Source organism: Haemaphysalis longicornis, unplaced genomic scaffold (genome assembly GCF_048455015.1).
Source record: "Haemaphysalis longicornis isolate Haplotype H1 unplaced genomic scaffold, Haemaphysalis longicornis Haplotype H1 scaffold_1, whole genome shotgun sequence".
Taxonomy (NCBI): Eukaryota; Metazoa; Arthropoda; class Arachnida; order Ixodida; family Ixodidae; genus Haemaphysalis; species Haemaphysalis longicornis.
This window is the reverse complement of record NW_027526203.1, coordinates 159,025,013-159,050,282: the sequence shown is the minus strand read 5'-3', so window position 1 is coordinate 159,050,282 and position 25,270 is coordinate 159,025,013. Positions and strand designations below refer to the sequence as shown.

Below are 25,270 nucleotides of genomic sequence, written 5' to 3'. Positions count from 1 at the left end.
CAACCATTTACACCATATTTACATATAGACCATAGGCTATTCAATAATAGACCATATTCACACGATCAATGAGGGGGTAGAAAAATGCGCGGAGTATACTCAACCCCTATATGTAGCCTCCACAGATCATGATAACGCATTTGACTCTGTTCAAACCTGAGCAGTCATTTCGGCATTGTGGAATCAGGGTGTAGACGAGCACTACGTAAGAATACTAGATTTCTAGAACGGGTCCACAGCGACAATTATCCTCCATACGGAGGACGGTAAAATACCTATAAGGAACGGCGTCAAACAAGGAGACACGATCTGTCCATTGTTATTCACGGCATATCTGCAAGAGGTGTTCAGTACATTGGATTGGGAACAGGTGGGAGTAAGGGTTAATGGAGAATACCTCATTAACCTCAGATTTGCTGATGACGTTGCCTTGCTATTTAACTCGGGGGATGAATTGCAAAGCATGATTACCGCACTGGACCAGCAGAGTAGAATCGTGGGCCTGAAAATTAATATGCAGAAAACGAAAGCACTGCTAAATAACCTCGGGAGAGCAAAGCGGTTTGTGATAGGTGGCGAGGCAGTGTAAGTGGTAAGCGAATATATTTACTGATGCCAAGTAGTGACCCCGGATCCCAACTATGAGACAGAGATAATTAGAAGGATAAGAATGGGGTGGAGAGCATTCGGCAGGCATTCTCAGATAATTAATGGCAGCCTACCACTGTCCATAAAGAAGAAAGTGTATGACGGCTACACCTTACCGGTACTCACCTACGGGGAAGAAACTGGGAGGCTCACTAAAAGGTTTCAACTCAAATTTAGGACGACTGAGCGAGCAATGGAATGAAAGAGGATAGGTGTAACATTAAGAGAGAGGAAGAGAGCGGAGTGGGCCAGGGAACAAACACGTGTTGAGGACATAATAATAGAAATTAAGATGAAGAATTGGGTGTAGGCAGGGCATGTAATGCGAAGGCAAAATAACCGCTGGCCATTAAGGGTAAGAGAATGGATCCCTACAGGAAGCAAGGGTGGCAGGAGGCGGCAGATAGATGGGCAGATGAGGTCAAGAAGTTTCGGGGATAAATTGGACGCAGTTAGCACAGGACCTGCATAATTGGAGATCCATGGGAGATTCCTTTGATGATGATGATGATAATTATGATTGTGGTGATGATGACGATGAAGTACTTCAAAAGCAAAGCTTTGGTGTCCCCACTGATGCCGTTGTACGCCAATACGTCCCTCAGAAAAGCTAACTTTTCTAGGCATGATCAAGAGTGATAGTTGGTGAAGGGAAAGAAAAAAAAAAAACGCTTCTCGTGCCCGGAATCGAACCTGCGTCCTTCGCGTTATGAAGCCGGCCTCTATCCTATTGGTCCATATCGACATTTTTTTTTCTTTAATGCTTGGGAATTTTAGAAAACTTTAAAAGACAAGACACTCAACACACAATATAAAGACTAACAGACAGCAAAGTGCAAGGACATCAGTCGAACAAAGATCAAGACTCAGGCAAGCAAACGCACGCATCCAAAAGAGGCAGCCACTCTGGTGGATCACTCTGCGCTGCATAAACGCTCCGCACCAACGCCGCCTGTTCCCGAAAAATGCACTTGGTCGGCCGGGGGGGTTCCGCATGCCGATCAGTCATGCGGCACTTCCACAAGTTAAACAATCCTAGGAGAACGAAAACGTCATATGGCACCCGATTAACATCTTCAAATGGCAGGAAGCGAATGGTGTACGGGGTGATGTCAATGTCCTTTTTTAGTGTCCGCTGCAGAACGTCCCACAAGAACACAGCGTCCCGGCACAACACAAAACAATTATCAATTGTCTCTGGTTGATTACAGAGGCGACAATTGTCCGACCAAGGAATAGACATTCCTTTTTCGCGCAGCTATGTCTTAACTGGGAGTGTGGAAGGATGAAGCTTGAAGAAAAATGTTTTTGCATTTGGCGGGATACACATGCACATTACGCGTTTTAAAACATTGCTTTTCTGGTGGCCTAAGTAAGGCTGGCGATAAACAGGCACCGGGAATAGACTTTCAATAAGAGTGTTCGTCATAGTTTTCCTTGACATGCTGAACAGATATTCCAAGGAAAACCGCGCGGTAAGAAAGTTACATGACTCCACGACCCCTTTGAGAAATCTCCATGGAGGCTTCGTATTGACTTCGCCCGTACATACAAGCAAAAAAGGCAAATGGAAACTTATGCGCTGCTGAAGTACAGTTAGTAAAAGTGGGTGATCAACCAATTTGTAGAAGAAAAAACGAGACACAAGTTGGTGCACAAACAAGTGCATGAGTCCAATGCCCCCTGCCTTTAAAGGAAGAAACAAGTTGTCCCTGCGCATAGGCTCCCATTGAGAGCCCCACACAAATGTTGCAAAATCTCTATGTAGGGCCTGAACTTTTGCTCGCGCACAGTAAAGCACTTGAGGCACATAAAGGAGCTTTGCGGCAAGAAAGACATTACACACTCTTCCACCTGCAAACACAGTGAGGTCTCGCCCATTCCATGCCTGCGATGCGCGCTTGACTTGCGTGAGCGCTGATGACCAATGAGGTCCTGTGTTCCGTATTTTATGTAACGGCACGCCGAGGCACTGAAGTGGGGCGCTTTCCCGAGCGCTGATGACCAATGAGGTCCTGTGTTCCGTATTTTATGTAACGGCACGCCGAGGCACTGAAGTGGGGCGCTTTCCCAAATAATACCAGCGAATCTGGATGGTTTTGTTCCCCATTGTCCGATCCAAAATCCCTTAGTTTTTTCCATATTAACATCCGCACCAGACACATCGCAGAACTGCTTAGTCACTGTAAGGGCTTCCTGGACACTCCTTTTGTCAGCGCAAAAATACGCTATATCATCTCCATAAGCAAGCACTTTAACTTCGCACGATTGTAAGCAAAACTTTCACTTTTTGACTCTGCTGAATACTGAGACAAGCAGGCTCGAGGTACAATGCAAACAGCAACGGTGACAGGGGGCAGCCTTGTCTGACAGATGATTATGTCGATATGGACCACGTATTCTGTCTGAGCCGATTGTGGTCCATATCGACATAGTCGAAGCAAGCGCTAAGCAGCAGGTACCGATTCGCGCCGCGGACCCTAAACCCAAACGTTAGGCCTACGGAGTGCACACCCGAGATTTGCTGGGTATTGTAGAGAAGTTATGCCTACCTCCAGAGTAGCAACTAAACAACCCAAAAATTGGCCAACCAAAGAATACATCACGAGAAACCTTCGCGTTCAACCATTGTCGTCGTTAGACGGAGGGGTGCATGATATTTTATACGACGTACGTCCACAGTTTGATCCACAGTTTAGCAGTTCCCTATGAGGGAGAATTCCAGGTGACTCAGAACTTAACTGTATGCAATGTTACCATATTTCTGTACACAGCGCGCGAATGCTACTTGCCCTCCCTACATGCGTTGTTCTCGTCGGGATCATAGCCTGGAGGGCTATATTGTGGCCTCCAGTGTTTTTGCGGTCGTTTGCGGTAGCGCTTTTTGCCATATCAAATGTTTTTGGTCGACTTCTTTCTTTAAGCCCCCTCACCTCACCACGCCCTTCCTCAAATTAGCGATGTACGGAAGGTACCCGTTCGTCACTGCACCGTTGTGTATTTTTGCTGGCCTTGTGTCGAGGAAATTAAAATAGCTAACGTGCAAGGAGCACAGGCTTGCAATAACTATGCACGGGAAGTCAATAAGCAAGGGACCAGCTCTCTGACTGGAAAAACTGCCAGGTGTCCGCTCAGCACGGCGATAATTTGGGGCCGGTAGTCGAATTCAAAACGTTTGGTGGTGCGACGCACCAAAGCTACCCTTGGGCTGTGACACGAGCCCTACAGTTAAAGACTACGGATTAAATACGACCACTTGGGGATATTCGATAAAGTCAGAATGTCTGCACAAGGGCGTTTTCGTTTTTTTTGGTCGTCGAGGCCGGGATCAAACACGCGTCCTTTTGCTAAGCAGCCCAACGTCGTGGCCACTGAGCCATCGCGGACGGTTCCGGCGGCACTCAGGACCTCCACAAAATTCCTGTAATGAATAGACCACGCACATGAAGACGATTGTATTGTCGTTATGCCCTTCTCAACTGTTTTGAATGGAGATGTTGCCCCAGCGATGGTTGTCAGGGCCGTTCACAACGGCGCAGTGACACACTGGCGAGTTACATTGCTAACCCACCTGTGTGGAATAAAAAAAAATAGACCGCAAAAAGTCTGGTATCGCAAATTAGGGAACAGCAACCGATCGTAAAAAGCCCTGCACTACAACATATACAGCCTCATAGGGCGTTGTAACATATAGGCAAGCACTGCACACAGTGAAGTCCCTCATAGTGCACTGTTCAACTGTGGATTAAACTGTGGACACGCCGAATAAAAAAAGTAGGATTCGGCGCCGGAACAACCCGCGCACTACGCAGTCCAACGCCAGCGACGGCCCACGGCAACGCCGGGAGCTGCTGTTTTCACAGTCCACAAAAAAATGTCAGCGCGGATGGCGGCGCACCAACTGCTCGAACATGGCGGCACCCGGGGAGGCATGCTAAACCCCGGCGTGCAAAGTATTTTTCGCGTTGAGCAGCCCCTGCTTGCCGTAGGGACCCACGCCGTTGGGAGAGAGGAGAGCCCCAATCGTGCAACCGGGTGGTGCAGGAGGCATTGAAGTTAAAGCTTGATTCACACGACGGATAAATAACGTCTTTGTGGCCCGCGGAGCCCGCTCACGTGACCAATTTTACACTCTACCCCTCGGCAGGGGCCGCCCAAGGATGGCCCAGGAAAGAAAATGCCTCCGCATATTTGCGGCCGACTGCGTCGGGCCACCGCGGTGAATTGAACCTGTTTTAGGAACTGCAGTCACGTGGTTTTAGGTTGTAGCAGGTGCGAACGCGGTTTTCTCAACGCATCGGGGTCGGCACGTAAGGCAGTGACATATGGCGCGCTGCTTATAATATTGCTGCTGGATCTGCTGTTGTCGAGAGAATAGGAAGAAGTGCGCCTTGTCATTTGGGGTGCTGTGAGCGGTCGAGAGCCGCCTCGCTTCCTCCGCGTTGTCGTCTCCTAGTCACTCCCCACGTGTGGATGCGTCGCCGAGCAACGCCACCTAGAGGAAATTCGTTGCGCCGAGCCGGACCATCCGATGACGTTGTGTTGACTCCACATATCCGTCCGCCTCCGCGAGCGGTCTCGTCCGTCGTGGGAGTCCCGCTTAACACGACGGTGGCGTCGGGATGGCGAATAGGCCACAGATGCTGAGACGAGTGCCACGAGATAAGGTGTCAGAGTACCGCCGATGAGGCACGCAAGTGCGCAACGGCGGCCATTTGGTGTTTGTCAGTGTTGCGAGATGGCCGCTTCGACGGCTTCACCACTAACTTGGACAGGGTCGTTTGTTAACAACACTGCCGAAGATGCAGCAAAACGGCATCTTCGAAAACACTTTTGCTGCTGAAATTCTGCTACACGCGTTACCTTTGATTCGCGTTCGGAGCGGTTTCAGTCGCGCACAGCCTCAGTGCAGGGAGTACAAGCTAAGTCTAAGTTAAGCTAAGCTAAGTGGACCGACTAAAGTGCGTTAGCAACAAAATGGCGGCGCCCATGAAGCGCCGCAGTGTAAAATAATGTCGCGTGATGCGAACTGACCAATGTTTCAGGTGGCGGCACGAAACAATAGGAGAAATGCGTGCCGATAGTCTGTACGCTTATCTAGTGACACTAGCAGCGACGAACAAGAGACGCCACAGCTGAGGGCAGCGTACCTTACCCGTGAAACGTGTACGGTAAATGGCGGCGATAACACCAGCGGGTGGGCGTCTGTGCCTGGCAGAAGTACCTCGGAGGCGTCATGCCTATTGAAACACCTGCTCAACACCCAGGTCCCATGAAAAGTTTCGTCTAGTGAAGTGCCACCATTTTTGGAACAAGAAAAAAACGGGAGGTTCTCCGCGCCGCACGGGAGGTTCTCCGCGCCGCTAGTTACGCGCGGAGATATGCGGTGTAACTTCATTCATCATTTGCTCTTGCGTTACTCGTTGCAGTTTCTCTAGGAACATTTTCGTAGCATTCACGCAAAACTCCGTACCCGTTCATTGATTTTTTGAGCTTACTGCAGTAAGGATATCCTACATCAGTTCGTGTTATCCCTAAGCGATTTCACCATTTCACCATTACAGCAATGTCAAGTGTTAATTAGAGGAACAGGGATTATTTTCCGCATGCCACCTACAATGAACTTTTATTGCACCAATTCGTACTTAGCGATATGCATACTGCCACGTGTAAGGGGATTATGCGGCAGCATGTCAGCGGCAACTGTGCGGGACGATTTCTCCTCCTCGACGCCCTCAACGCAGGGATGCTGTCGTGGCCCGTGACCCGCAAGCAGCGCCGCAGCCGCACGGCCTTCACGCAACAGCAGCTGTCCGCGCTGGAGCGCAGCTTCTCGCAGACCCCGTACCCGGACGTCGTCACCCGCGAGAGTCTCGCACTGAGGACCAATTTACCAGAGGCACGAGTACAGGTGCGTCAACTGCATCCTCTCATTGGGTATATTCACTAAGGAGGGAGGAGAAGGGATGTCTTTAACGAGGAAAAGGAGTCAGCCTATGGCTTGCTACTCCATATCAACATGAGAGGGGTGAAAATGAGAGAAGGAAGCGAATACACAAAAACTTATACAAACACTAACAAACGAAAATAAGCACAAAAAAGCTGACAGACGCAGAAACACGCATAGAGCACACGCACCGTAGTAAAATTAAAGCAAACGTTCACAGCGTTCCGTTAAGGCCGAAGTCACAGAGAAATGACATGAAGACCCTTGTACTCCGTGTTGCTGCGGGAGTGGAGTGCCATGTTTTCGCAAGTAGCCAAAGCGAAGGGCCTGATCCTGATAACCTTTTTATTTTCCTGGCTATATATCTGAGAAAAAGTGGCGGACCTTATTGGAAGTTTCTTTTTTTCTAAAAATTCGACGACTTTCAATGTATCTCAGGTGAAAACGACAAAGAATGGCATTTTTCAGCGAAAAGAAAGACAGGTATTCCAGTTTTTTTCACTAATAGCCATGGCTGCACGATTATGACACTGTAACACCTGTTTTATTTATGACGCGGTGGCTTTTTATTCACTGGCGTGATGAGTGCGATCAAGTTTGACTTGCATGCAAGCGGAATCTCAGCGTCGCTTGGCACGTTGAAGGGGTCACCTTTTAAAGCGAAGCTTTCTATGCCTGACTGAGGGCGTTTGATGTCGCACCAGAACCCACTGCAGGAAAGCCAACTTTACACAGTTGGTTTCACAAAGCGATGATGATGATAAGCGAAGGCACATCAAGTGTCTCAAGGAAAAAACTCTCCCCGTTGTTGGAGTCTAACCTGGGTCTCTCGCGTTATGAAGCCGACGCCTATACCATTCCGACACGGTCGAAGCAGTTCGGATTTTGTACTTCGACTTTGACTCGGATTGCATGGGAGAAAGCTTCGCGTGTTAACCATGTTTTTCTCAAGAAAGAGGCTTTGATTTCACACGACGAGGAACAAATAACACGAAGGATTCCCGTCTAGAAGCTCGCTAACGGTAGGTCTGGCGTCCTGAGTGGCACCCTGTTTTCGCTGGTATAGTGCGTGAATGGGCGTTTCATCGCACTCTTCTTCAACCTGAAGAGTGGCATTAGGTCCCGCTCTTCCTGAAGGACGAAGACAAGTGGCCAAGAAATGCTTTGAGCAGTTTATGGGGCCACGAATACAACATAATGGGTTAGTTCCTTCAAAAGGTTGCATCGTCCGAATAACCGTGATGCCAATGTTAAAACAAGCCTCAAGCAATTACGGTGCATAATAAGAAATACAGCCACATTCCCGTAGTCTGTGTGACGTCAACAAGAATGGTTTGTGGGATTTACCACAGCCGAGAAAAGCTAACGAAAATCAATATGATTCGGTGATCTGCTGGTTCCTGTTGTTTCATTTGATCACGCCGGCCGAATGCTGCCATGTTGTTTCAACATGCATTACGCTGTTGTGGGATGTTACCGATGACATCTGTAATTGTGTTGTGTAGTGGGATAGTTTAAAGTATACCAATATTTGGGATATATCTTGGTGAATACTACTTCAACGCGGATACAATGAAGTTTGAGCTAATTATCAAAGGCTAGTTCTTTAAAGGAATTCGAGAATGAATGCGGTTTTCATGACCGTTTTAAAGAACACAAACCACAGGAATTTCGATATCTCCAACAAAATCATTTTCTAGTGAGCAGGAATCGGATACACTATCGTGGTATAGAATTTATGGTTGCGCAGGAAATATACTCAACAAAATGAACGCATCTTTCTGTCGGGACCTCTGCATATTCCTTGTCAATACAAGTTTACCACAGTTGGTTATAATGAATGCTGGTTGTTATAATAAATGGCGGTTATAAGTTGGTTGTTATGAACGATGAATGTTGGCACGATAGTTAGGGCATAGGGCTTACTGAAATGCCCAGTAATGCCAGAAAGGGCACAATTTTGTTCTGTGCTAGATCGGAACGACGACCAGGGTTCCCACGCAGCATAATACACATTAGCAGTGGAATACAAACGCTGAGTTGGGACTTCCACCGAGACCATTTATAAGTCTGTGGCATACTGTAGATGGTTATCATGCGCAGGGGGTACGGCCAGTTCCGCCTTGGTCACAATTTGGAAGCGTCACCAAAACATCTAATCGGGGAGAGAAATGCGTCTCAGACTATTTCGGGGCCAAAAAGACTCAAAAGTGGGGTGCTTTCGCGTCCTAATCGGTTTGAGAATTTTTTGCTACGCTATATTTTTACGGGTTAAAACCGGAAAGTATGGTGGCTAGTGGCAGAAAACTTTCGCACCTATCACACTGACAAAAGCCAAGTGCAGGCTAACTGGAGCGAAGAAATCAGCGAAGCTGCAGTTCACTTGGGTGCAAGTTTTTGTGGCCATGACCTGTCCTTTAGACGTTGTCCCTCCTCTTTTACTTGACTTATTCGTAAACAAGTGCCCGCCCACCCTTTTCGCACAGCACCCTCCTCATTGCACCTGGTACCCATGCAATACACCAAAAGGACGTACCGACAGAATGGGACAAGAAAACACAGCAGGCAGCAAGGTTAAGCAGAAAAGCAAATGGCTGTTCGTGGAGCAATTTTCACTCTACGTTCACCTCGAATCTAGAAGTGGGGAAATGCTGGAAAGGAATCCAAAGCCACTTGACAATTAATTTCTGAAAAAAAGTATTTCATTACGGCCTTTCGTGCGCAGAAATAACGGTAAAAAATGGCAATCTTTTTTGTCGTTCTTGGGAGTACAACTGCATTGTTTCAAATACTGCTAGGGATGAATTTATGAAAAAAAAACCACTTCTATGCCACCTTCATGAATCTGCTCTGCATTTTTAAAAAGTCCAGACAAAACGATCACAGAGATCAACCGCGCAGAACGCTAAGATGAGTGAAAAGAAATGAACTCACATCGATGAAATGCTTGCAGCAGTTCACACAAAAAAATGTGCAGGTTCATCCGAGTCTGTCCTCATTGACACAGATACACGTTTAATAAACGAGAAATTACAAGCCCAGAAAGAGTTTGGCACTAGAAAAGTTCGACGCTACGTGAAGTTTCTTAGCATTCATGTGAAACCGTGCCTAGTCCTTTACGTGTACAGTGGAGGAGTGTGTGGCCATAAAGGCCGCTACCCCGCACGGGGCACCTTGAGCAATCTTGGTGACCCCGAGCCCCCATACTCTTGCTGTAACCCACCGTGGCTACGAGTTGTAAGGTGAAGGGCAGAAACCACAAACGGTGGCCGTCGGAGCCCAGGTAAAGTTCCGGCGGATGGGCTCCCTGTCTGTTTACCAGGGAGGGAGCTAAGGGACCTCTTCAGCTATCAGGGTAAGGCTGACGAAGAAAGTACCCCCGTTACCTGTTTTTTTCTACATCATATGGCATTTTCCAAACCCGGCCCCAAACATGATCGGTCCCTGAAAAGGGGCCGCACCGAAGTTTCTTTTCCTGCTTTGCCTTCCATCTCGCTCCCAAAGCAAGATAACTACCCTCGTTTTTTGATAATTGAATCTGTGGACAAATCAAAGCCAGTTACATCTCAATCCATATTTCTTGTTTCCAAATTCCTTGAAGGGATCATCGGCAAAACATACGGCGCCAAAAAGCTCAGAACTGGAGAAGTGCTAGTTGAAGTAAAAACTAAGCAGCAATCCACAATCCTCCTGAAACAAACCCGCATGGCAGATCTGGAGATCAGGGTCACACCCCACCGCAGCCTCAACAGCTCTCAGGGTGTGATCTCTGAGGCAGATCTCATTTCCGAGACCGATGCTGACCTTTTGGAAGGCTTAAGGGATCAGGGCGTCACGGCTGTAACGCGCATATTAATACGCCGCAATAACAGGTAGCAACTAAACACATTATCTTGACCTTCGATCGATCCACCCTTCCGCAATCCATAAATGCTGGTTACATACATTGTTCTGTACGCCCATACATCCCAAACCCACGGCGCTGCTTCAAGTGCCAAAGGTTCGGGCATGGCACAAACTCTTGCCGTGGCCGCCTTACCTGCGCTAAGTGCAGTCAGCATGACCATCCTTCAGATAACTGTGAATCCGAAACCTTCACCTGTGCCAACTGCCGGAAACCCCATGCAGAGTACTCGCGAAAATGTGATAAGTTCCAACAGGAGAAGCAGAATCAATGTTAAGATCACCGGGAACATCACCTGCCCAGAGGCGCGGAAGAGGTTCGCCTTTTTCCCCCTGGAGAGGTACGCCGACGCAGCTCGCCGGGGGGTGGAGCGGCGTCTGGTTTCGGTGGGAACCCAGTACCGCGAGTCGGACTTGGTCCCCCTCCTCTAGGGTTGCCTCCGGCGGCCCAACCCGCTACCACACCGCCTGCTCAGTCAGCAGTGGCTGTGGGAGCAACTCAGTCAGTTGTGGGCGCTGCTGCATCCACCATTTCTTCTCCACCTGCCCAAAGCTCAAATCAGGGTACGGAGGAGATGAAGATGGGGGAGCCCGCGGCAGCTCCCGCCCCTGCCGCATCGCCTGTGCCACTTCTGGCAGTACCGATCCCATCGGTGGCGGCGGTTGCAGAAAACAGCACCCACAAGGGTGCTAGGTCCAAGGAGCCCAATCTCTTGGTCACTCCGAGGACGTCCAACGAAGACATGGACGTTGGACCCTACCTCTCTGCATTGCAGCGGAAGGAACGGGTAACACCGTCCAAACCATCCGATAAGCCACAAAAACCAAGAGTCACAGCCCCCAAAAGACGATGCATAAACACTCATTCTCACACATTTCCAGTCGTTACTGCAAATAATGGGAAGGGAAAATACTGTAGAATGGAACTGTAGAGGCCTCATCAAAAATCTTGACCATGTATATGAGATACTGCACACCAAGCAACCAAGTATAATATGCCTGCAGGAAACTCATCTGAGCAGCAAAAATACAAACTTCCTGGATAATTACATGGTTTTTTAGAAAAGACAGAGATGGATGCAGACACTCTTCTGGCGGTGTGGCTATTCTCGCTCGAAAATGCATTGCATGTAATACCATCTCCTTAAACACTGTCCTTGAAGCTGTTGCGATTCGTTCAATAATATTTAATATAATAACAGTATGCTCCCTTTACATACCACCTGACTTCCAGCTCTCGATCTCGGATTTCGAAGGGCTGGTAGATCAGTTGCTTGAATCTTACATCTTGATAGGCGACCTGAATGCACATAATTCTCTTTGGGGCTCTTCCCGCACCGATGCTCGAGGTCGCCTCATTGAGAAATTCTTAACATCGTCGGGATCATGCCTTTTCAACAAGTAACAGCCAACATATTATAATAAAGGACACAACACTTACACTTTGACCTGACTATAGGATAGGCAGTACTTCTTCCACCTCTTGAATGGGACGTGGACACGAATCCATACGGTAGTGACCACTTCCCTACTTCATTAACATAAATCGGCAAGGGCCCTACCAGTTCACGTTCCCATAATAGGTTCAATGAAGCAACAGCAAACTGGAATACATTTACAGAAATATCCAAACTCCACTACACATCCATAACACACCTACACGTACATGAAGCCGGCCAACTCCTCACGGCGCACATCCTCGACGCCGCCGAAAAGTCCATTCCCCACGCCTCTTGTGCCCCGCCCCACTAGAGAGAGGCCGTGGTGGAATGAGGACTTTGTTGGTACAAAACCTACACTCGCCAAGGTTTTGTACCAACAATGTTATTTCCTCGCCAGACGAGTTTTCGTCGAACCTTGGACTATGGAATGAGGACTGCAGGCGGGCGCGAGAGGCCCAGAACAAGGTGTGGGGTATCCTCCGCCGGTACCCCACGTCGGGAAACCTTTTATGGTTCAAAAGGGCAAAGACGATGGGAAAACGTGTGCGGCGTGAGGCAAAACGAGAGAGTTGGCGCTCATTCCTAACATCCATAAACTCACACACTGACACTCGCAAAATCTGGACACGAATACGCAAACTAAAAGGACAACAGACACACAGCCTGCCCCTGGTTAGTACAACAGGGGACACATTGGAAGACCAGGCTAACACACTCGCACAACACTTCCAACACGTGTCCAGTTCTGCACACTACACTAACACTTTCATGAAACACAAACAATCGGTTGAAAAGAAGTCTTTACTTGATAACGACAGGTCAACCTCCTCTTATAACTCAAATTTCACTTCATGAGCTGAGGGCCGCTCTGAGCACTTGTAAACCCTCAGCTCCAGGCCCAGACATCACATATACAGTGATACAGCAGCTACACTCAGATACTCTTCTAACACTCCTCCACCTATATAACAAGATTTGGCTTTCGGGGCACATTCCAAACTATTGGAGGGAGGCTACAGTTGTAGCTTTCCTGAAAGAGGGGAAGGACCCATCGTCCCCCTCCAGTTACTGTCCCATAGGCCTGACCAGCTGCCCATGCAAGCTTCTCGAGAAGATGATAAATCGCAGGCTCATGTACTTTTTCGTGTACAACGGCCTTCTCGAGAGCTGCCAGGCAAGCTTCAGGGTGGGGTGATCCACGAAAGATCAACTTGTAGCTCTTGAAACATATATAAAGGATGCCTTCGTGCATAAACAGTATTTTAACTGTGTTTTTCGACCTCGAGAAGGCGTACGACACCGCTTGGCGTTATGGGATCCTTAGTGACCTCAAGTCATTCCGTGTTTCTGGTAATATGTTTAACACCCTCACTAGTTCTTTGTCGGAGAGAACATTTCGCGTCAGAGTTGGTTCTGCACTGTCAAAGGTACATGTGCAAGAAAATGGCGTGCCGCAAGGGGGAGTGTTGAGCTGCACGCTCTTCATAGTTAAGATGAACTCTCTTGGAAAGGCATTGCCACCTACAATCTCTTATTCTATGTATGTACACGACGTTCAGATATCCTTTAAATCGTGTAACATGTTCATCTGCGAACGTCAAGTCCAGCTCGGCGTGAAGAAGCTTGCCGGCTGTGCTGAAAAGAATGGTTTTAAAATTAATCCCGGAAAGAGGTCTTGTGTTGTGTTCTCCAGGAAGCGTGGGGTCCACCCGGACCCAGACATCACTCTTGCGAATGTGCCGATTCCTGTGAACAAGGAGCACAAGTTTTTAGGCAATTTATTCGATGAAAAACTTACATTAATTCCTCATATCAAACAGCTCAAACGCAAATGCTTAAAAACAATGAATATTCTTAAGGTCCTCTCACAACAATCTTATGGGGCCGACAAACAACTCCTGCTGCGCCTATACACAGCCTTGGTGGGGTCTCGGCTCGACTACGGTAGTGTCGTGTATGGGTGGGCCACAAAGACCGCACTGAAAATGCTCGACCCAGTGCTGCATCTTGGCCTTCGACTCTCATGCGGCGCTTTCCGCACTAGCCCTGTCGAAAGACTTTATGTCCAGTGCCACAAATGGTGCCTAGGGCATCAGCGGGAGTATGTTGACGTGCTGTATGCATCTAAGATCGTGTTTCTTACCAACCATCCTTATAATCCCATCATGAACAATACATCAAACTTGCAACCCATTTTAAATAGGCCATTTATTTCGTTACCTTTCTCTCTCAGAATGAGGGATGAGGCTTCTGCATTCATGGTCCCTCTGTCAGTAACGCACAAGACGCCCATCCATAATTTCATTCCACCATGGCATCCTATATCATGCGACATGTCATTCACGCTACTAGAAAAAAACTAGGGTACCCAGGAGTGCAATTCTACAGCACTTCCTGTTCCTGCAGGACAAGTACAGGTGCGCAGAATTCTATAGCGATGCGTCGAAAACTTCTTTAGCCGTCTCTTGTGCAGCGCACGGACCAAATTTTAGCGTTACTAAAACAATGAATTTTCATAGCAATATTTACACGGCAGAATCGTATGGCATTTTACTCGTTTCAAATCACATCATCGAACATAAAATTCCAAAGTCCATCGTCTACACAGATTCTCCAAGCGTTGTGCAGGCACTGCCATCAGGAAGGTCGTCTAAAACTATGTAATCAATGTTCTTCTAAAGATTATAATGACTGCATATGCTTCAAATTTATAAATAACTATATGCTGGGTACCAGGTCACTGTGGGATCCCTGGCAATGAGACCGCTGATCAAATGGCTGGTGCTGCTGCTCTCATGACCACAGTTGACATAACAGTACCTTACACCGACCTAAAGACACACATCAGGCGACACCTTCGGAACACATGGCAACTACACTGGAGTTAACAAACAGACAATAAACTACAGATAATAAAACCACAACTGGGACGCTACATAACTGTCTCGCACAACAGATACACTGAAGTCGCTCTGGCTAGGCTGCGGATAGGCCACACACATGTGACGCACTCCCACCTGCTCACTGGATCTTCGCGACCCATCTGTAGCAGGTGTTGAATGGACATATCCGTAGTCCACATACTAATCACATGCAAGGCACTTGGCACAACACGACACAAACATTTCCCTGAATTATACAAACGGCACATTCCACTGCACCCATCATACTTTTTAGCCGACGAACCGATGTTTTATAGTCAACGTGTTTTTAAGTTTTTAGCTGAGGTAAAATTTCTGCAGCTCTTGTCATATCACGTGTAATCATCCTGGCCCTATACATCAGCCATCTCCATTTGCTTTTGTTTTGCATCGCTTTTACTTTTAGTTACATGTTTTAGTATACACGGTCTCATCAAAATTCAGTAACTTCTTATCTGGCGCTCTTTGCCCTTGTTGGCATTGCGCCATTAAGCACCAACCATCATCATCATCAGAAAGGCTGCTAAAGCAATAAAAGTTTACCTGAAGGACTGGACATTTTGCATCCTTCTGGCAGCTCGTGAGCAAAAAAACTGGAATAAAAGAGAAAAGCGCTTTCTGGGATTGTGAACTGAGAGGTAACACTGGCAGACATCTGTGTAAATTTTTCTGTATTTACGTCATGGAATATGTAGGCCGTAATCATTGAGACAGCGGGTAATTCTAAAATGAGGGATGGAAGCCGCCTACCTCAAGTTTACATGCATTGTATTTTCGTTCGCAAACACAAATGCGTTAAAGTAACTTTTAATGTTTCAACGGGTCCGGCACTTACGCGACTGGTAGCGTCGCAAAACCTAGGATAGGGGATGCTCAGGGCCGTCATGCTGTTTCGTCGTGTTTTTGTGGTTACTGTGGGCGGTTACCATGAACTGTGGCATGCAGCAACCGAGTGGTGGTACGAGATGTGCGAACAATGCCCGAATGCGATTGTGTGCACGAGTAGTAGCACCTGTAGCACGCTGTTCATCTCAATGCGGTTCTCTAGTGCGTTGTTGGACGCTGCACGACAAGATCACGCTATTTCGATGGCGCCGCAAAGAAAATGTATCCACATTACTGCACGTGTTATTTTACGTACAACCGTTAACGTCTACTTCTACGAGGTGCTGCCCGTCATAATCGAGAACGGTTTGTCTATGTTCTAACAAATAAAATTTTACTTTTTACGTAATTTTCTGGGTTGTGTGCTGCCCGGTAATTCTAACGTATGCACCTATGTGGATGCAAAAAGGTGTTTAGAAAGTCGTAATTTTTCGTATCCGCAGTTAAAAATTCCAAGAAATTGCAGAGCGCGTGTACGTGAGCGCCGGCCTCGCGGCGACCGCCTGGCAGTTAACGAAATCAAGAAAATTCTTAGCGCTCACGTGTGCGTGCCTCACGGCGACCGCCCAGCGTCCCCGGTCCACGTTTCTCAAGCCAAGCATATCCACTTAAGGAGACTGGCCGAGATTGGCAAAAAAATCTCCAGCGATCGCCGTGATCGTGGCAAAGCTTGCTCGGAGCGGGAAATACATGTCAAAGCGTACGCCCCTCCAAGGTGATGCGCAATGATTATCACTGAAAGAAAAAAGAAAAAATGAAACTCACAGTTATAGCAACAATGCTGGAGCAACAATACCAACAATGGTTATAGCAACAAACGACTCCGGTGACGCCATGGTCGTTCCGGCAGCGAAGGAGAAGTAAATCGGCTGCAATGGTGGACCTAAACGTTCGTGATGGTCGTGAATGTTGCGTGCAGCTTCGGCACCTCCATATCTTACGCATTGGTGTGAGCTTCTTTCATTTTTTTAACTCTGTGCGCTTGTTTCGAAACACCTATGTATTGCATGCAGAGTTACACGATTATTTTTCAAACCAAGTACTCCTCAACATACAATTCTTACCGAATGAGCCGCAAGTAATTCGAAAGCTGTGTCGCCTGTCTGTCTCAAATGTATTTAACCTTTTATTGAGATCATAGGTCATTGGCAATGTCGGCCGCATAACTGAAAAACTGGAGGGTCTGTCATCCGTTCTGTCTAAAGGATGAAAGGCGTGCTGTTGATGATTGCCTGTATGCTGCTGCACAATCAGTACACCTTCTTTCGTTCACACTTCGTTTTTCTCTCTGTTATTATAGGTGTGGTTCAAGAACAGGAGGGCTAAGCATCGCAAGACGCAAAAGCAGTTTGGAGCAGCTACTCGAAGCGCGGAAAGTGGCGCTGATATTGAGGAATATAAGAAAGCAGACGACCACCCAACGACGAAAGGTATGCGTTGTCGCCAGAGGAGGCTGTCACGAAAGGAATTTCGTGATTGCGTTTTGTAAAGCTCAACATCATACAGTTTGTTTATATAGACTCAGATTGTGTGTATATAGCTCTTCACGCTGCTAGTACTCCGAACTGCAGCTAGGGTACAGTGTTTGAAGCTAGCAAACTTTAAGAAGACACAAAGAAAGCTCGCAAATAGACAAGTGTGCGTGCAACGCGACGCAAACTTCCATTTACCAGAATACGCTCGCTCCGAAAAAATCTTCCTTCATGCACCTCCCCCGTCTTCGGCATCACTTGTCTGCTTCCAAACAAAATTTCTAGCATTAGATCCCGTATTTTCTAATCAAGACTACAAGGAGTGGTTAATATCCTTAATGATATTCTCGTTCTTCGAAAAGGTGTCGAAGAGCACGACACAACCTCAGGCTGATCCCCCACCGCTTTAAATGAAGTAAATTCCAGAAATGTATCATTGGACTCACGGGAATATCAATTGTTGGCACAAAATTAACGAGCCCAGTATTTACCCCTATCTTTGCAAGCTACAAGCCTTCCCATGGCTATGTATGTTGGAGCGCGCATTCCGAAGAGCAGTGGAAGTGAAAGACGCGCGTCTCAAATAACTGAACTTTTATTACCGGCACTGCTCTAGAAGATAACTTGATTGTTCCGCGCGCATGCGCTCTGTGGCGTACACTCCAAAGCCATACACCCCGAAGCACAGTAATACCACCCCTCCCCCCCCCCACCCCCCCCCCCCTAGCGAGGGCGCGAATAATGCGCTTACTCGGACGGCACGCTGTGGTTCATAAGTTCACGCGCAAAGGAGGTCTTGTACACCGTACACTTCGCGTAAACGTCTTTAGGACTTGGGGCTGTCCTATATGTTGTCTGCTGGGGGTCCTTGTGGCGATGCAGCTCGAGGTGGTGCAGGTGCTTCACTGCCGGAGTCCACGTGTGCGGGTTTTACGTGATCCAGCGAAACCACGTCATGACGGCTACCCCTGTGAATCGTAATTTGCTTGTCTCCGTATTTCACAATTTTGTACAGCCCGTCGTACGGGGTCCGGAGTGGATGCTGTACGACGTCGTGCCTCCCAAACACACGAAAGCAACAGGAGAGATCACGACGCACGTGGACAGGCTGTGCTGCTGGCGGACATGGAGAGACAGCGCGAAGCTGGCTCATGATGTCCCGCACCCACAGGGCGTAGTGTCGGTGTTGGCGTGAACGTCTGCATCTTTACTATCAGCGCAAAACTTTCCTGGAATTCGAAACGTTGTTGCATACACCAGTTCAACCGAGCGGCATCCAATACCTGCTTTCAGAGCTGTCCTAATTCCCAGCAGAACAAAAGCAGTGCTTTCACCTAACTGTGACTCGCAATTGCCGTCAGGCTAGTCTTCAGCTGCCGATGGAGCCTTTCCACCATACCGTTGCTAATAGGATGGTAAGCAGTTCTGATGCGCGATATACCCACGCGCTGCGTGATGCTGGCGAATAGGTCAGACACTCATGTCTGGAATCGGCATGGCTTCAGTCACCACGTAATGCGATCAATGCACGTCATCAGATTTGCCCCTGAGAAGAGGCCCCACAATGTCCACATGCACATGGGAAAATCAAGAGTCCGCCAGAGGAAAAGATCAAGATCTTAAGTTGTTCACAGTAAGGCACTGCACTTTGAAACGCTCATGTGAGGCACTCTCGTGTCCAGCGTCGGATATCTCGGTATATTCCTGGCCACATGAATCTCACTGTGCACAACCGTTGAGTGGCTCGAATCCCTGGATGCAACAGGATGGGCAGCGAGCCAAAAACGTTGCTGGGAAGGATAGAGGGCACAAATGGCGTGGCCCTGCCTGTGGACATGCCACAGCATATGAACCGGGGGGGTTGAGTCCCCTGTTGCAACTTTACGGCGCTGTATGGAGACGTGAGTAGGTTATTCAACTCGCTGCCCCTGCGTTGAACCATAGTTAGTGGGGTGAAGTCAACGCCGCTCTGCAGATTGATGACATTCACTGGGTGGCGAGACAGGGCGGCTGAAGCAGGATTGTCCGCCCCACTGACATGGCGTATATCCGTCGTGAATTCTGCCATGTGCGACATCTTGCGGAACTCCCATGCCAGTATCTGACTTCATCGCACGTAACGCGTAGATCAGTGGCTCGTGGTCCGTGAGTACCTAAAATTTCTGCCCTTCTACATAGTGGCCGAAATGCCGGATAGCACCGTATATGGCTAGGAGTTCCCTACAAAAGGTGCTGTACCGTCGTTCTGACAGGCTCAATTTTCTAGAGAAGAAAGAAATTGGGCGTCACACTCCGCTCACCTTCTGCTGTAACACGGCTCTAATTGCTGTGTCGGAGGTGTCCACCATTACGCTTTGCGGAACACCCGGCTGCGGGTATACGAGAAGAGCAGCATTTGTGAGAGCATCCTTAACGTGCTAAAAGGCTTGTAGGGCTTCGTCCCCCCAGTCAATGGCACTTGCATTACTTACTGACGCCACGAGTAGACTGAGGAAGAGGTGAACGATGTTGGCGCATTTCGGGATGAGGCTACGTCAAAGTTTACGAGCCCGGGGAACTCTCGAAGCTGGCGACTGTTTCTCGGCTGTGGAAATTGCTGTACTCCTTCGACGTCGTCCTGATGGGGTTGTATCCCGGCGCTTGAAATGCTGTGGCCCAAATGATATCGTCGGTACCAAGCACACACTTTGCCGTATTCATAGCAAAGCCGTGCTATGTCAGTCTCTGCAGCACGCATCTCAGATGCCTCTCGGGCTCTTCTGGAGTGCTGCTAACAATCAGCAGATCATCTAGGTATACCTTTCAAAAGTGGAATCCCCGGAAAACGACATCCATTAACCATAGAAAAGTTTGGCTGCCGTTGCGTAAAAGAATCGACATTTGGGCGAGTTGGTATTGGTTGAACATCTTCGAAAAACAGTGTAAAAATACAGACAATAGGGAAAGAAAATGACCGGACGATGCTGTGCTCAAAACGAATTTTATTGAAACTACATCACTACATAAGTACTACAACCTAAACCCACGCGCCCATACATCATGACGCACAGCAGAATATACATATCTCAAACTGGCCCATCCAGAAACAAAAATTATTTCTCATGCGAAGCTATCGTCGGTTCACTAATGCACAAATCACCTCTGTTTCTAATGTGGAATGTCCCGATGATTTCCCTAGTTAGCTGATTGCCATGAACCGAAAGGATGGTGGTATCTTGAAACAGCAGAACGCACCCGTGTTCAGAACAATGCCTCGTGATATGTGGATACTTCTTATGTTTTTAGGAGTCTAATTCTTTTATCCGCAGGCCTTCGAAGGACCGAAGGCAGTAAGCCTTGAAAAAGAAAAAGGTTGCCGTAATTCCGCATAACCACAATTTGTCGCACCGTCTCAGAAATGTAGCTAGTCGTTTGGGAGTAAATGTTGTTTTTTCAGCACCCAATAAGATGCGAACAATTTGTGGTCATGTAGAAAGAAAATCGGCGCAATCTGATCTCGGAGATAAAAATAAAAGCTGTACTCTTAAACACAGGTCCCCGTTCGTCGAGTGTAAAATTCGTATTATCTATCAAGTTCCTTTGATTGTGGTCACGTATATGTCGGTTAGACGGTCGTTGTATTAATATTGGATTATTAGAACACAAAAACTCACTAAAACATAAGACATAAGGCATTGTTCTGAACAGGGGTGCGTTCCTGTGCTTCAAGATATCATTATCCTTTCGGTTCATGGCAATCAGATAACTAGGAAAATCATTGAGGCAGTCCACATTAGAAAACGAGGGGATTTGTACATTAGTGAACCGTCGCTAGCACTCCATGAGAAAGAATTTTTGTATCGGTTAGTTTAAGATACGTATAATCTGTTGTGCGTCATGATGTGTGGGCACGTGGGTTTAGATTGTAGTACTTATGTGGTGATGCGGTTTAAATAAAATTAGTTGTGTGTGCAGTATCGTCCGGTCATTTTGTTTCCCTAGTGTCTCTGTTGCGCTGTTGTACGGCGTTGCGTAACCCGAAAGGCGTGCGTAGAAATTCGAACATTCCAAACGCCGTCGTTATGTCGGTCTGGGGAATATTTCTCCCGCTACGTGTACCTGATGATATGCTCTTGAGGGATCTATTTTCGAAAATATGGTAGCGCTATGCAGGAAGGAGCCAAGACGGGAACTCGAGGCATTGGGTGACGGTCCGGTACGGTCACCCGGGTGAGTGCTCGATAGTCCACATAAGGACGCCAATTACCGTCCGTTGATTTGGGAAACGCATGACGAGGTGACGCATATGAGCTGAACGAAGGACGTATTATTCCGAGTGGCATCATGTGGGCAAACACCTTTTGAGCTAGCCGAAGCTTCCCGGATGAAAGGCGCCGTGGCCGCGCGTAGACTTTTGGGCCTGTGGTTTCGATGTGCTTCACACATGTAATATGACAGTGAACTACGATTCTCCAGGCTGACTGAGCAAGGTCTGGCTGAGAGGAGGTTGCCAACGCGGCTTGCCTTGTACCGCTCCATGAGAAATAGGACCCACTGAAGCCGTTTGTTGCGGATGTTGACCGACAGCCCGAAGTATTGCGGAACGTCTGCGCCTATTAGGGCGCATTTGACGTCAGCAGCTATGAAAACCCAGTTAGACGTTCCGCCCAAACCTAAATTCAGCGTGAGTGAACAATGTGCGCATGTTGTTATCACTGTGCTATTGACAGCTTGCAGTGGTGATGCACTAGGTTTCTTTCTTTTGGGCTTGTGACGGGAGACTGCTGACGACGTAGTAGTATTCGTAAGGTGTGTTCTGATCCGTAGTGCTGCGAACTGCGATTTCACTTGTATAATCCAGAATGCGGGGTCCGCAGTCCAAAATGTGGCAGTGGTGGTTGTGGTGAAAACTTTATTTATCCAGAGCTGTGAAGAAAGAGGCACCGGCTGGGAGCACCGGCACACTACAGTCCCCTAGTCGACGGCTAGGAGCCCGTGGGCCCTAGCGGCGAGTTCGGCCAGCTGTTGGTCGGGGATGAGCAGAGTAGCCTCCCATTGCTCTACCGTGGTAAGGGGCAGGGACAGAGTAGGATGGAGGGTGGGTCGCGAGGGGCACGCGCCTACTATGTGGTGGAGGGAAGCAAAAGGCGCGCCGCACCACGTGCACATGTGGCAGTATCGCGCCGGGAAGTGGAGGTGGCACAATGCGGGATGCGGGAATGTGTTAGTCTACAGTCGACGCCACTGAACAGACTGCCTGCGTTTTAGAGTGGGAGTGGGGCCGGGGAAGTGCATCCGACTAAGGCGGTAGTGCTGCGTTATTTCCCGATACGTAACCAGGCGATCCCTCCCTCCCGCCCGAGGTGGAGAGGCAGCATCCGAGGCATCCCGACAGCAGAAATCTCGGGCTACCTCGTTAGCCAGCTCGTTACCCGGAAGGGACGAATGAGCCGGAGTCCATATCAGGCGTGGACAATGTGCAGGCGGAGTCTGTGCAGTCTGCAGGATACGTGCGGTGATGGGTGATGCACGTGCGGTGATACACGACCCGTCGCAAAGTTCCGCAGAGCCGTCTGCGAGTCGGGGATTATTGCGGTGGCCGGGGCAGCTGTAAGGGCCAGGGCAATGGCGGCTTCTTCCCCAACTTCAGGGTGAGGCGTGGAGACCGAACACGAAGCTACAGAGTCTCCTTGGGGGTTGACCACTGCGGCGACGCAGGCTGCATGGTCGGGATATTCCGCTGCGTCGACGTATAGGGTAGTGGGGGGCGAAGCATGGGCTTTGTGTAAGGCCTTGGCCCGGGCAAGGCGGCGTTCTTGATGGAAGGCAAGGCTCATATTCCGTGGGATGGGGGCCACACTGTAGCGGGATTGTAAAGAGCCACTCAAACTGACCTTATCTCCATGCTGCGTAGAAAGGAGATGCCCAGTCTGGTTAGGATGGAGCGACCCGTCGGTGTAGAGGCCAGACGGTGGAGTTGACCAACACGCTGCGCTTCAACCAGCTCCTCGAAGGTGTTGTATGTCCCGGTGTTGAGAAGCTTTTCAGTAGAGGTATGACGACGGAGAACCATGGCCAGCTTGACCACCTTGCGGATGGTGCATTGGAGGCGTCCAATTTCGGTCTGGGTAAACTTCAGAAAGGGGGTGGCGTATGTGATGCGGCGCTGGTAATGAATGCGTGCACCAAGCGAAGGAGGTTGGCTTCTTTGAGACCATGGTTGCGGTTGGCTATGCGGGCGATGAGTCTGCCAATCTGGTCGGTGGTGTTTTCGAGACTGCGGATAATTTCAGTGTTAGCCCCATTTTCTTGAATTCGGAGTCCGAGAATACGAATGGAGGGCACGTGCGGAATGAGGTTGCCTTGTAGCGTGGCCTGAATATCAGGGGCACAGGCATCACGATGGCGACGCTTCGAGTGATAGAAGAAGAGCTCCGACTTTTGTGATGAGCAACTGAGCCCCCGCTCAATGTGGCAGTTACCGTCGACTGAGGAGACTGTCGGAGGGGCGTCTGTCGTGGACGTCAAAGTCATAGCGCTGTTGGTACAACACTCCTGTGGCTGCATCAGAATTACGGGCCACCAATGTTGGAACGCGCGCAAGGAAGACCAGTGCGAGTGAACGACGTGCGTCCCAAACAACAACTGAACTTTTATTGATGGCACTGCTCTCGAAGATAACTTGGTTGTTCCGCGCGCATGCTCTCTGTGGCATACACTCCAAAGCGCTGTTTTGCGGTGCCACACGACCATCAACTGTCGTCGTGGAAATTGAATGCACCCTCGGTAGGGCAAACCACGGCAACCATTTTTTTCCAAACTTACTTTTCGTGTCAGTTTCCGTGCTAAGCAGCTGCACAAAAAATAAGCCTACACATGGATGGTTTCTGAAGACTAAGCGCTCGAAAACGACAAGGACGTAGCATGTTCCTATCAACACTATCTCGATCAGAACGTCTCGTTTTTTGCAACCACCGCTTTGTATACACCATGCATTTGGCTTGACGCACCCGAATTTCGTTCTGAGCGATAGTAACGTTTTCAGCCATTATTGGGAGCAGACCATTCACATCGCTATCATGGCCCCCGAGTGGTGACATTTAAATAACGATTCACCTTTATGCCGGAGTTCTTTGTCACCGGGCTGGGCGGTCTCCGAACTGCGCTTTTTGTCGGATCTTCTTCAATAGATTGGGAAGCTGTCACCATGCAGAAGCAGTCAGATGGCCATCAACGCCCTGAGGTTTCGCTCCATGCCCTCTCACCTCATTCAGTATCACCTACAGTATCAGCTACAGTATTTCAAATATAAATTTCTTACGTCATGATCCGACGCCGAATGTACTGCGCCGTTTTCTGTTGCCTGGAGTAAGCTCACTTTATTTTTGCAACTTGACCTTTCAGAGGTTTCTGGCCCCATTTCTTTCTATTTCTGCACATCTCTCATGTCCTGTGTCAGGTGTATACTCTCACAGTCATGCTGCTTTGCGAGGCATTAACTGCGCTCTAGAGTCCTTTACGCCGGCGTGACACCGTTTTCCTTAACGCAGGGGATGCTAACGTGGAATGCCACCGGGTCCCGACAACGCATTCCGTAGACCATGCCGATGATGTACCAAGGGAGTGCTTCATGCACTCGCAGCTTCCTCAGTCGTGCAAAGGTAGGAGCTAACGTAATTTTCCGGGCGGAAAATTTGGCGCAAATTGCTATAGTTCATCGAAAAATTCACGGCAACTTCCCACCTACAGGGCTGTGTTGTAACAGGCGGTTGCTCAATTAATTTCTATCGAAAGTTTATTGCATGCCACGTTTCTCATTCCATCCCTGAAAACTGGTATGTCCGTTTCTTCACTTAATTGTTATACACGTGAAAGTTTGAGTTAGGTGGAACTCCTTTGGAAAAGGAACGGCGCATGAAGAGAGGTGACACGGACAAGCGTCGTTCGTGTCACATCCCTTCAGCCGTCATTTTTTTATCCGCGTTGTACATACTTCATTCAGTGATTATACACAAGAAATCCTCTACTAGATGTCACGCACGCTATTCCAAGATGGCTTCGTATGATTTTTCA

The 25,270-nt window shown here is 48.5% G+C and overlaps 1 long non-coding RNA gene across 1 annotated transcript; it reads left to right on the top strand.

Moving 5' to 3' along the window:
• Positions 1–6,397: 6,397 nt before the first annotated feature.
• Positions 6,398–24,852, top strand: LOC144166877 (uncharacterized). Its single transcript, XR_013321783.1, has 3 exons — positions 6,398–6,559; positions 17,047–17,176; positions 24,748–24,852. It is a non-coding gene; the product is annotated as an uncharacterized LOC144166877 (long non-coding RNA).
• The last annotated feature ends 418 nt before the right edge of the window (positions 24,853–25,270 follow it).